The sequence below is a fragment of the Hippopotamus amphibius genome, chromosome 12 (assembly GCF_030028045.1).
Source record: "Hippopotamus amphibius kiboko isolate mHipAmp2 chromosome 12, mHipAmp2.hap2, whole genome shotgun sequence".
Classification (NCBI taxonomy): domain Eukaryota; kingdom Metazoa; phylum Chordata; class Mammalia; order Artiodactyla; family Hippopotamidae; genus Hippopotamus; species Hippopotamus amphibius.
Window position 1 is genome coordinate 58,486,492 of NC_080197.1, and position 10,874 is coordinate 58,497,365.

The 10,874-nt window shown below is 42.9% G+C and overlaps 1 long non-coding RNA gene across 1 annotated transcript; it reads right to left on the bottom strand.

The window, feature by feature from the left end:
• Positions 1–1,147: 1,147 nt before the first annotated feature.
• On the bottom strand, positions 1,148–2,870 carry LOC130832557 (uncharacterized). The gene is made up of 3 exons (XR_009048323.1): positions 2,808–2,870; positions 2,413–2,515; positions 1,148–1,457 (listed from the first exon to the last, which is right to left on the bottom strand). It is a non-coding gene; the product is annotated as an uncharacterized LOC130832557 (long non-coding RNA).
• Positions 2,871–10,874: the final 8,004 nt, after the last annotated feature.

A 10,874-nucleotide genomic window follows, 5' to 3' on the forward strand; every position in this document is an offset into this window, starting at 1 on the left:
ATTTGTAAGGGGCAGAGGGATCACTGTTTTGTGCTTAGGCTCCAGAAGATAGAAACGATTAATTTGTGTGTTTCTGCACCGTGCTTTGCTATAGCAACTGCAGGTGCTACCACTGTTTTCCTGGTTTCCTGATGCGCCCCTGGATTTCAGTTTGTTGCAGTTTATACTCATCAACATCATCATCATCGGTTACATAACATTGACCACAGGCATTGTTCTAAATCTACTATAGATAACCATTTATTCATTCACTCATCGGTTTATTCTTCACAAAAACCCTTAATTACCCTTCAAATGAGGAAACTGAGGCAGAGAGGCACAGAGAAGCTAGTTGGCTCACCCAAGGCCACACACTAGAGTTCAAACCCAGGCAGCCTAGTTCTAGAGCCATGTTCTTAATGACCATAATATATATATATGGCCTCTCAAATGCATATAAACACTGAATTCAAAGACCCCTTAAAATAACGTTCTGGGATTCCCCAAATCTAGTTAAACAGGAATGTGTTTTTGCGTATTATTTTCATGCATATACTTAAAATAGGTATCTAAGCTTAAGGATTTTTTTCATTAAATTTTATTTTTATTGCTACCTTAAAATAATAACTTGATGTTTCAAATCTACTTCTGTTTACTGTCCCTTAACTTCCCTACTTTTGAATCTTTCTCCAAAATTCCCCAAGTCAGAAATATTTTTAGAAATAGAAGAGACCACGAAGGACTTCCCTGGTGGCACAGTGGTTAAGAATCTGCCTGCCAATGCAGGGGACATGGGTTCAAGCCGTGGTCCGGGAAGATCCTGCATGCCACGGAGCAACTAAGCCCGTGCGCCACAACTACTGAGCCTGCACTCTAGAGCCTGTGCCGCAACAAGAAAAGCCACTGCAATGAGAAACTGGCACACCGCAACGGAAGAGTAGCCCCCGCCCTCCACAACTAGATAAAGCCCATGTGCAGCAACAAAGACCCACACAGCCAAAAAAAAAAAAAAAGAGGAGACTAGGAGACAAATAAAAAGAAACCTGTTGGTTTGGTAAATTCCCATGATTTACAGTTGAAAGAATTTTTTTTTATAAATTTGGGGTAGGATTTGAATGAAGCCATTCTAGAAACAGAGTTGTGTACTATTTTATTAATAATCTTCAGATAAGATTATTTAATATTCTGAAGGAATTGGGATTCTACAATTTCTCCTGGTTATTTCTTCCATATTTTACACATTCATAGTTAGGAATGTCGTTCTAATATGTATTCTAAATCCTTCCTACACAACAAGTTAGCATTAAAAAGGAAGATGGATTTGTAATGACACTTCCATTAGGTACGGTGAGTTGCCTTCTGAGTTGTTTTTACAAGAAAAGTGGTCCTCACCCATTTTGGGATGCAGGTTGCGTTCAGATAAAATGGAAACGATCCGATTTTCTCATTTGAGGTGGACTTGAACTCCACTTTGTCTCCTGGAAATCAGAAACCATAAGAAGCAAACATTTTTTTCTTATTATTTTACGATGGGTTGCGATTTTCAAATTACGTGCCCTAAAATTTTTCCCTGTAATGTAGGCAAGTAGTTCCCACTTCTTGTGGGAGTTTGGGCTTCAGAGATCTAGTGGAAATTGCTCTTGTTGAGCCAGAGTGGAAGGCCCCTTCCACTCTCAGCTTTTTCTAACTCAGTGAGCTGAGTATGAGGAGACCTGGAGCCTCATTTGCACACAAGGCCCAGCAGAGCAAAATTTCCTACACGCTTAGTTTGGCTGCAGCAGTCCAGAGAGCCACGCGTTGCACTTGGTAGACTAGTACCTGACACAGAGGCGCTAAGGAAATGGCAGGGGGCAGCTGATACTGGGGAGGCAGCCCCTCACCTCTTCTCTCCAGGCTGTCCGGGATGCTTCAGGAGGCAGCTGGAGACGGCGGCACTTCACCACGTTCAGAGAGGGATCCTTTTTGAAAGCTTGGCTAAGGGCTCACATGCCACCAAGCAGGGACAGAAATGTGCCTCCATCTGAAACTAATCACATAGCTCGTCCCAGGTGAGCAAATGTCTGCCGCGGAAAGAAATGAGTAAGAGCCTTGAGGGATCCTTGAAAGGCTATGAGGTCCGTGGGGAGAAGAGAGAAGGCTGCAGCAGGCTATCCCCTCTCTCTCTCTCTCCAGCGCCTCTCCCCAGGGCTGCTCTGGCAGCAGAACCAGATGGAAATGTCACCGAATGCAGAGTGTTTTATTCGTCCTTGTCTACGCCCCTGCCTTATACGGCGAAAGCTCCTTGGCAACACCATGCAGACATTCTTCTCGTTTTTAATTGAATCCTAAGAGGTATATTTTTTTCTAGAGGTGCTAGCTTAAAGTAATTACCAGAATTCCCAACATGGCTAATCAGAAATTCATAGAAAATAAAGATGGAGAAGAAGACCTTACCCAATGGGTTTCTCTCATTCTGCTCAGAAGGTTCTTGCCGTCCAGGGCAGTGATCACAGTTCTTGGCGTTGCCGGCTATTAATAGGAGAGTTGAAATAAATCCCTGCCCAGTGAGATAAGAGACACTGATTTCACTGCCTGGGTATCTCTCCTCTGGTGACCAGACACCTTCCATTTTCATCAGTTGTTTATCAAAATCAGATTAGTAAGAGAATCGTCAGATCAGAATGGTTCACGCCTGTCTCAATCTTGAAATACAAATGACTTTCTTGTGCTTCTTCAGCCAAAAAAACCGTGACCTACAGATGAACCAGGCTTTGTATTTCCTGCACCTTGTCCTGAACGTATAATTCCCCAAAGACCACAGTCATGAAGTCTTGTCGGTAATCACTGACCTAAGACAGGTGAGGCTCGCTCTGTGGGGGCTGCGGCTCTGTGGGTAATAGATTCCATCTTTGTGATAAGTCATAAGTCACCCATGGGTTATTTTGAGCTCTTCCCAGTGGAAGACAATGGAGCATTTAGTAGGTTGTGTGGTTACGTAAGATCTCTTTCCAAACAAAGAGGAGGCAGGACACCCAGCCAAAGGATTGAGCACAGGAGGCTGTGTGGTCTGGTGGTTCCAGGGAGAGACGTGGGGCCAGGGCTTCCTGGGTTCAGCTACCAGCCGAGACTCTGACTCAGGGGGCGCAGAGCCAAGTCTCTTGGCTTCAGGCAGAGAGACTGTAAAACCCAAGAGAGAAAACCGCAGGTCTGTGCTCAAGGACTCTGGGGGGAAAGCACATTTAAGAAATGGAAAAAAAAAAAAAAAAAAAAAAGATCACTCTGTTAAGTTACAATTTGGGCGTCTTTCAATAAGACATGAGCATTTTTCTTCCTGCTTATTGCCTGACACGTCCTCCTCCGGGCAGCAGCGTGAAGCCAAGCCAGGCTCCGAGGGTGTTCTGTGTGGGATGAATAGAGGAGCCCGGGGGTCCGAGCAAAAGCAGTCAACCCTGGTGCGTTGTCACAGGCAGAGCTCGGAGAGCTGGGCACTGGGGGCAGCGAGGTTGTGCATGGAGTCTCCCCTTCGCCTCCCCATTCTGCCTTCCACAATGCACGGCCCTCTGAGACGGTGGGAGGAGGGAGCCCCTCCCTCAGACTCTGCACGATTCCCTTCCACGGGGCTGAGCCCACGTGTGCTCAGCTGTAACCAGCGGCCGGAGCCTCTGCAGACCCACTGGGTCCCCAAGCCACAGCCAGAGCCGGGGGCCCGGGGCAAATGTTCTCCACGTCCCGCCAGCTCTGGACCTCCACTTCCTCTGCCCAGACAGAGTAGGTGGCTGCCTACGGGGTTGGGTTGGAAGGACAACCGGGCAGGTGTCCCCTCCCTAGCAACATCCCTCCTTTCTCTGGACCTGAGGCATTTTCTGATCTTTAGGAATCTGCTATGAAAATGAAAGGCATACGCACAGGGATCTCTGTACTGAAGGTCTTCACTCTCAGCACCAGAGTTCACAACACCTTAGTCGAGTCTCACAGACGTGGGCCAGGGCGTGAAGGAGGGGCAGGTTTTGCTGTGGAATGAGGTGGTGGGCGGAGCAGTCTCTTCTGCTCTTGGAAGAGTAGAGATCCCAGGAGAGAGAGAGACATCCCAGAAATGGAGGTGGCTTTCTTGGTCATTTGACCCAGAGCTGTGGGGGCAACTTCAGAATCTGACCGTGGTGGGTGTGAGGGTTGTACCAGGATGGTTGCTGTTACTCTAAGCCAAGCTAGGCCAAGTGGAATCCGGGGGCTCACTCATGATGCCCTCATCCAGGCCCCAGACACACTCAAGATGTCATTCTTCCTTATTTTTGTCCAAGGGCGTGCTCCCAGCCTCTGGGTACACAGCCGAGCGCCACGTCCCACATTCTAAACTTCTCTACATTAAAATAAATAAGTGCTCTCTCTCTCTCTCTCTAATTGTATAACTGCCCTTTGGTCACTTTTGTTGCAATCTAGCAAAAAATTTAATAAAAAATTGGACGTCTACTCTTGCCCATAAAGGTATCTGAGCGAACATTGCCCATTATGTAAGAATATGTGAGTTCTATCCTGAGTGAAAGAGAAGTAAAAATAATCCACCGAGGCTAGTGACAACTTTAATCCCATAATTCTCATACGCTGGTTCCTCGACTTCTGACAGTTCACTCTGGCTGGCGCACCACCCTCACACCCTCTCTGGGTACCGAGAGTCGGTTAAACACATGCCTAGGAAGATGTAGGAAGACAAACTGGGGTGGTTTTCATGTGATTACAGTAATCTTCTCTGGTCACAAGGCCACTGCTTCCTGTGGTCTTTGAGAGTCATCCTCTTCCTCTCTACAAGGACACCTGGTCGGAAAGACAACACACTGAGTTTCTGGGGAGAAGGGTCTGGGTTTCTGGGGAGAAAGTCAAACAGTAAATAGAGCACCCCACCTAGAGACAGGTGTCTCCAAAGTGTCCAGGTTCAAAGACCCCCAAAGTGCCCGCTGGCATCTCATTGTTTAGCTGCTCATCAGGCACTGTCTGAGCCTCCTCCATAATTCCTGGCAGCAGCATCCCAGGGACTCCTGCCTCCTTCCCCAGCAGGATCCACGTGGAAGAGGAAGAACCAGCACAGGTCCCACAAATGAATCTCCAGACCTCTTCAGCCCCACGTCCCCCCTCACCCCAATCATAGGGTCTTGTTAAACTAAAGGCTTCATGTCTCAGTTGAAATCATGTATTTGGGTTTTTGCCCTAGTCAGTATCTGCTTTTCCCCAAGAATAACAGCTGAGTATATACTCCACATCCCATTGATGAAAGGATCTTTCTGATGACCTTTCCAAATAAGAAGAGACTTCCTCTAAGAACCCATGCTTTGGGAGGGATCAACAAACATATATAAATATCTGTTGGAAAGAAATAGAAGAATGAATTGTTGTCTCCAAGCTGGCATCCCCATACATTAGTTTTATTTTCATTTGCTTACTATCTGAATTTCAAAAATGCAATAGCTGATATTAATCCTGCACCTCATAAATACTAACTTATAAAAGATGAACCTGTCAAATGAAAAAAAAAAATTACAAGAGTTTGTCATGAACTACAAAGATAGATAGACTCTGTCAAGGGAAAAGTAGATTTCTGGCTGCAGTGTTTTAATAATTAAATTTGCCACAAATTTAAAGATTCATTTGAGTGTTTTCTTACCCAGCCTGGAGAATGAAGTTCCAGCTGGTATTTTCTGACTATACTCAAAAGTAAACCCTTTTATGATTCTTGAATGAGAATCAGTGATCCACACAGTCAAGCATATTAAAGATGCTTGATGGTTGGTTTTCAAATAAATAAGGGATTGTATTTGTTACAACCTAACATGCAGTAGACTGATAATGTACCAAAGCTCAATAAAGTTTCAAATGTAAAAGTTCGGGTTAAACATGCTCTGTTACATTAAATTCAAAGGGCTATGAAAATCAGGAGGAATGTCTCAGCTTCTACTGCTGCCTGAAAGAAGAGCTGAGAGAGGGTGGCCACATTCAGGAAACATCCAGATGTGTAAACCAACAAATATGGACCCAACCAGCACATGATTCCACGCACATCATCAGTAAGATTGGTACTATCTTATTTTAAAAGCAGAATTTCTATTTGAGGCCCATTTGATAATGTTTCACCAGGGCTTCCCTGGTGGTGCAGTGGTTAAGAATCTGCCTGCCAATGCAGGGGACACGGGTTCAAGCCCTGGTCGGGGAAGATCCCACATGCTGTGGAGCAACGAAGCCCGTGCGCCACAACGACGGAGCCTGCGCCCTAGAGCCCATGAGCCACAACGACTGAGCCCATGAGCTGCAATTACGGAAGCCCACATGCCTAGAGCCCACGCTCTGCAACAAGAGAAGCCACCACAATGAAGAGTAGCCCCCACTCTCCACAACTAGAGAAAGCCCGCACACAGCAACAAAGACCCAACACAGCCAATAAATAAAAATAAATAATAAAATAAATCTTAAAAAAAAAAGGAAGTCCCAGAAGGGGATAGCAAAGCGGAGACACTTTTCGAGCTGGATGTGGGGACAGAAGAAGGCTACGTAGAACCCAGCTGGAAGGAGGAAACCAAATATTCATCAAGCCCCTTCTACGAGCCACTTTGCTAAGTGCTATTTCATGTAACCTTTCTTGTGATACTGTGAGGCAGTTACATTTTTCTCCACTTCACAAATGAGGAACCTAAAGATTAAAAGGTTTGTCCAAAGTCACAGAGCCAAAAAGTGGCCGTCAGATTTCCAAGCCTAGGACCTTCAGCTTTAGGACTCAGGATAGGAAGTCCAGCTCAGAACATGTGTCCTAAATTGTGATCCCTTTCCTTTGGCATTCTACAAGCTTTTCTAACTACCTTAGAGAAAAAGAACCACAGGTTGCCTCAGAGTCGGTAAGAAGGAGCCCTTGCTTTCAGATTTGAAATGGAATAGGCTGTCTGTTTTTCTATGTAATTCAATGTCAAATATGATTGAGCATGTAAGACTCGACGTATATCCCATTCTTTAAGCCAAACTTCACTTGACATTAATAGGTATAAATGAAGATCAGCATTCCAAGTATCTTTTGCAAATTTTTTCTTCCCAGCTCAGGCTCCCTTTGCCTGGGGAGTATGTACAACCTTGACTTTGACAATGTACCAAAAGAGAGACAGCCCCTGGAACAAAATGCATATTGGTCCTTGTCTATCCCAAACTCAGATTTTTGATGTAAACATTAAGTTGAGAGATTTTTATGTAGACCAGTTCATGTGCAGCGTACCATCACTTTAAAACACATCCAAACACAGTTTTCAGAGATTATGAAACTTTTATTAACAAAGAAAATTTGCATTATACACACCCCCTTAAAAACAACCACCTCAGACATGTAGGAAACACTTTGTTTTCTACTCATTATTCCCTCAATGCCAGAAGAACGAAACCACAACACCAAAGTACAGACCAATATTTTTGAAGGGGGATAATTGTTTGAGATAATAAAATACTAGAAAATTAGAAGAAACCAATCAAGGTATTTGTTTCACAGGCGAAACCACTGAGTCTTTATCCAAATGAATGTTTTCACTGTGAGTCAATCTATGCGGCCATCAGCTCTTTGCAGCACTACCCAGAGTACCCAGTGTACATCTAAAGACATGATCGTGTCCTTTGAGTACAGTAGGAACTGAGGGCCAGCCTGATTTACAGAAATGCACAGCAACGGTTCAGCGACAATCACTAGAAAATGTAAAGGTACACTTCATGATAGGATGCGATTGTTTTTTCAGGGCAACTTTTAAGATCATTTCTGATTATCGTTAACTGACCCATGGCTGCCCCTCGGAATCTCCCTTGGATACCCTCTACCCCACCTTTACTAAACAAATCTATAAACGTATTCCAGATATACTGCATGCAAGAGAGGAAGTACAAGAATATGAACAAATTCTGACGTCCTGGATACAAACAGAAAACAAACACACACATAATGGGTTCTCGCTGTGAGAACACACTGAAGTCTGCAGCTGAAAGCCCCTCAAAAGAGATCTTATGGAGGTTCAACTCAAGGAAGGAAAAAAAGTTAGGCCTGTTACTTGACTACAGTTTCTAGGGCCTGGTGTAGCTATATTTTTAGGAATGGCTCCAAGGAGCTGCCTACACAGATTTGGATGGAGCGAGGGAGGCACAGATGGTGGTCACGTGAAGGCACAGACCGATCGGGTGGGCTCAGTTACAACGTCTGCACATTTAGGCTGCTGTATTCCTCCTATTTCAAGTGCTGCCAAGTCCCGGCTGTTCCCCTTCTTTCTAGAGTCTTGATTCATTTAATTCTCCTGAAGGAGGTGGAAGAGGAGGAGGATTGCGCAAATCTTACTGCTTTATGGTTTAGAAGAGACAGTCACCATCTTGGCTCCTTGTCAGATTTTAAATGTAACATTTTGCTAAGTGTAAAACTCTGTATCTGTTCCTTTTCTGTTGCCATTACTGTAACTTCAATATTTGCAAAACACAACCTCAAAATACTTCAAATCCAGCCCAAAGCAGTTTGTTATTCATGCAACACAATTCTCACATGTATCAATACACAGTTTGCAGCAGAGACATCTTCTTTCTTTCCTTTTACATTTTTTTATTTTATTTTTTGTTTCTTCTTCACTTACGAATCTTTCTTTCTTTAGGGATTTAAGAATGATTCAATCACACAATAGCAAAATCCCCATTATATATACATCATATATATACATACCAAGCTTATCACCATGTCAGTTCTTACTGGTTGCATTATTTAGAAAAAGGAAGCACATAAGCTAGAGTTATTCTACCATTTGAAATACCCTGTGAATCGCTTGTAAAGCAGAGAGCACCTTAGTGTTGTGTAGAATTTAATCTTCTGATAGAAAAATTTGTAGTGTTTGCTATAAAAAGGCATTTCAGGTATTCAGGGTGTGCTTCCAATGGTGCCTTATTCACAGGAATTAGCATTAAAGTACTGGCTTCTCACTTTTTAAAAAAGAGCCCACAGATTATCAGTCATTTTCTTTTGTAGGAAACTGTCAAAATCAAAATGGATTCAGTTACTGGAATTTTTTCTAACAGGGCACAAAGTGTTCTTCTAGGTCATCGTCTGGAAGCTTGGGGTCGTGTCGATGTAATTTTTGTTATCAAACCTCTGCTCCAGAGTCATCCACTAAGCCCCCAATGTGCATTTTTGGCCTGAGCTAGTGTGCAGGAAGGCCTTTTTTAAAGCAAGTCAATACATAAAAAGGTTTCAACATCTGTTACTCAGGTGTTTTATCTGGAGGGCATAAAAAATATTCACAATCCTCCAACTAACAACGTTCCCCTTTTTATTTGGATATTTATATCATGTAATAATGGACACTATTGTCACAATCAATGGAATAATTCCTATACCTTTGAAGGCAAATGAGGAAATGATTGTTTTTAGAGCAGGATTTAATGATTAGTAAAATATATCAATAGGCAATGTGGAGAAACAAATTGCAAACAGTTATAATCTTGAATTTCTGCTTTCAACAGAGCATACTGAGAAAGCTCTTGGTAACATTTATGCTACCTGAACTGGCATTCTGAGCTCCTCCCTTAAAACACTGATACTGTTCCAAGTTCAGTGATAACACTAATTAGAGAGGAAAGTCTCCCACCATAGGGTACTTGTGCTATTTTAAGCCCCAGTCACTTCGAAACAAACCAAAAATCTACCCTCCAAGTCAATGGCCAAATGTTCAAATAAAAGACCTCAATATATCAGTTTAAGGCTCTAGCTGACTGTGCCTACAAATCAATAACAGGATTACCTATCAAATACAGTTTCATGAATGGAACACGCCAGCAATACCCAATCTTCCTCAAAAGTGCTTAGCTGCCAAGAGAGATACTTTACAACGTATCACAAATGTGCTATTTGTATAAACAGTTCCCATTACAAGTGCTCTTGTTTTTATTTAAATGAGTATTTTTAACCTGAGCTATTAATAAAAAAAAATTTTTTTTTCTCCCTTGTAAAGCTTGGCTTTCAGAAGAAAGAATCTTTAAGCCTCCTCTCTTGTGAAAGTAATTTCTCCTAATACCGACGGTGCTACTATGTAAGTACAGCCAGGGCTCATTAAATAGACTTCTGAGCATAATTATAATTAACAATTAGCTAGAAATTAGTTTTAATGATTTGTTTTAGATGACAGAATAGAAGCATAATGAAGTTATTTTTAAACCTTCTACATCATTAAAAATAAAACTACCACCAACTTTCAATTATTGAGAAGCAGTCATCCGAGGCATTTACTAAGTGATCTGCTTACAAACCCAAACTAAGGCAGCGGAGGAGAAGGGCCGCTGCCCCAGCCCAGGTGTTTGTAATTATTTAGCCTTTTGCAAAGTCTCTTCCTTTTCTACTCTGCTCTTTCACGCTGTTTTGTGCCTTGAAGGCATCTCTACCAGGGAAAAGAGAGTCACCCTGGCCGTTCAGCTCTCCCCCGCCTCCTGCCCCCCCTCTTTCTCTCCCGCCTCCTGCCCCCCCCCCGCCCTCCACCCCCCGTCTTTCTCAGCGTTGCAGTGACAGTCACAGCAGGAGGGGCGAAGGCCTGGAGGAAGATTCTACAAAATTTAGCAAGTGGGCCTGAAACTGTCCAAATCAAACTGGACTAACAGGAAAAAAGATTATCTGAGTAACAGACAAAATGGGTATTAGGAATAGACTCCAGACTCTAGATAGGTCTATACCATTCTTTCCCTGTTCCGTGTTCTTGTAATATCCCAAAGTCAATTTAGATCTTAAGAATCTTTTTAAAAATACTATGGAAACCTGAAGAAATGCTCTTTCATTTCCTGAAAGATATAAAAATATTCATTTAGAACAGTGAATATTAGTTATTGTCAAAAGTTTTTTTCTTCCTTTTCTTGCTCTTTTTTTCTTTTCTTTTCTTTTTTTTTTA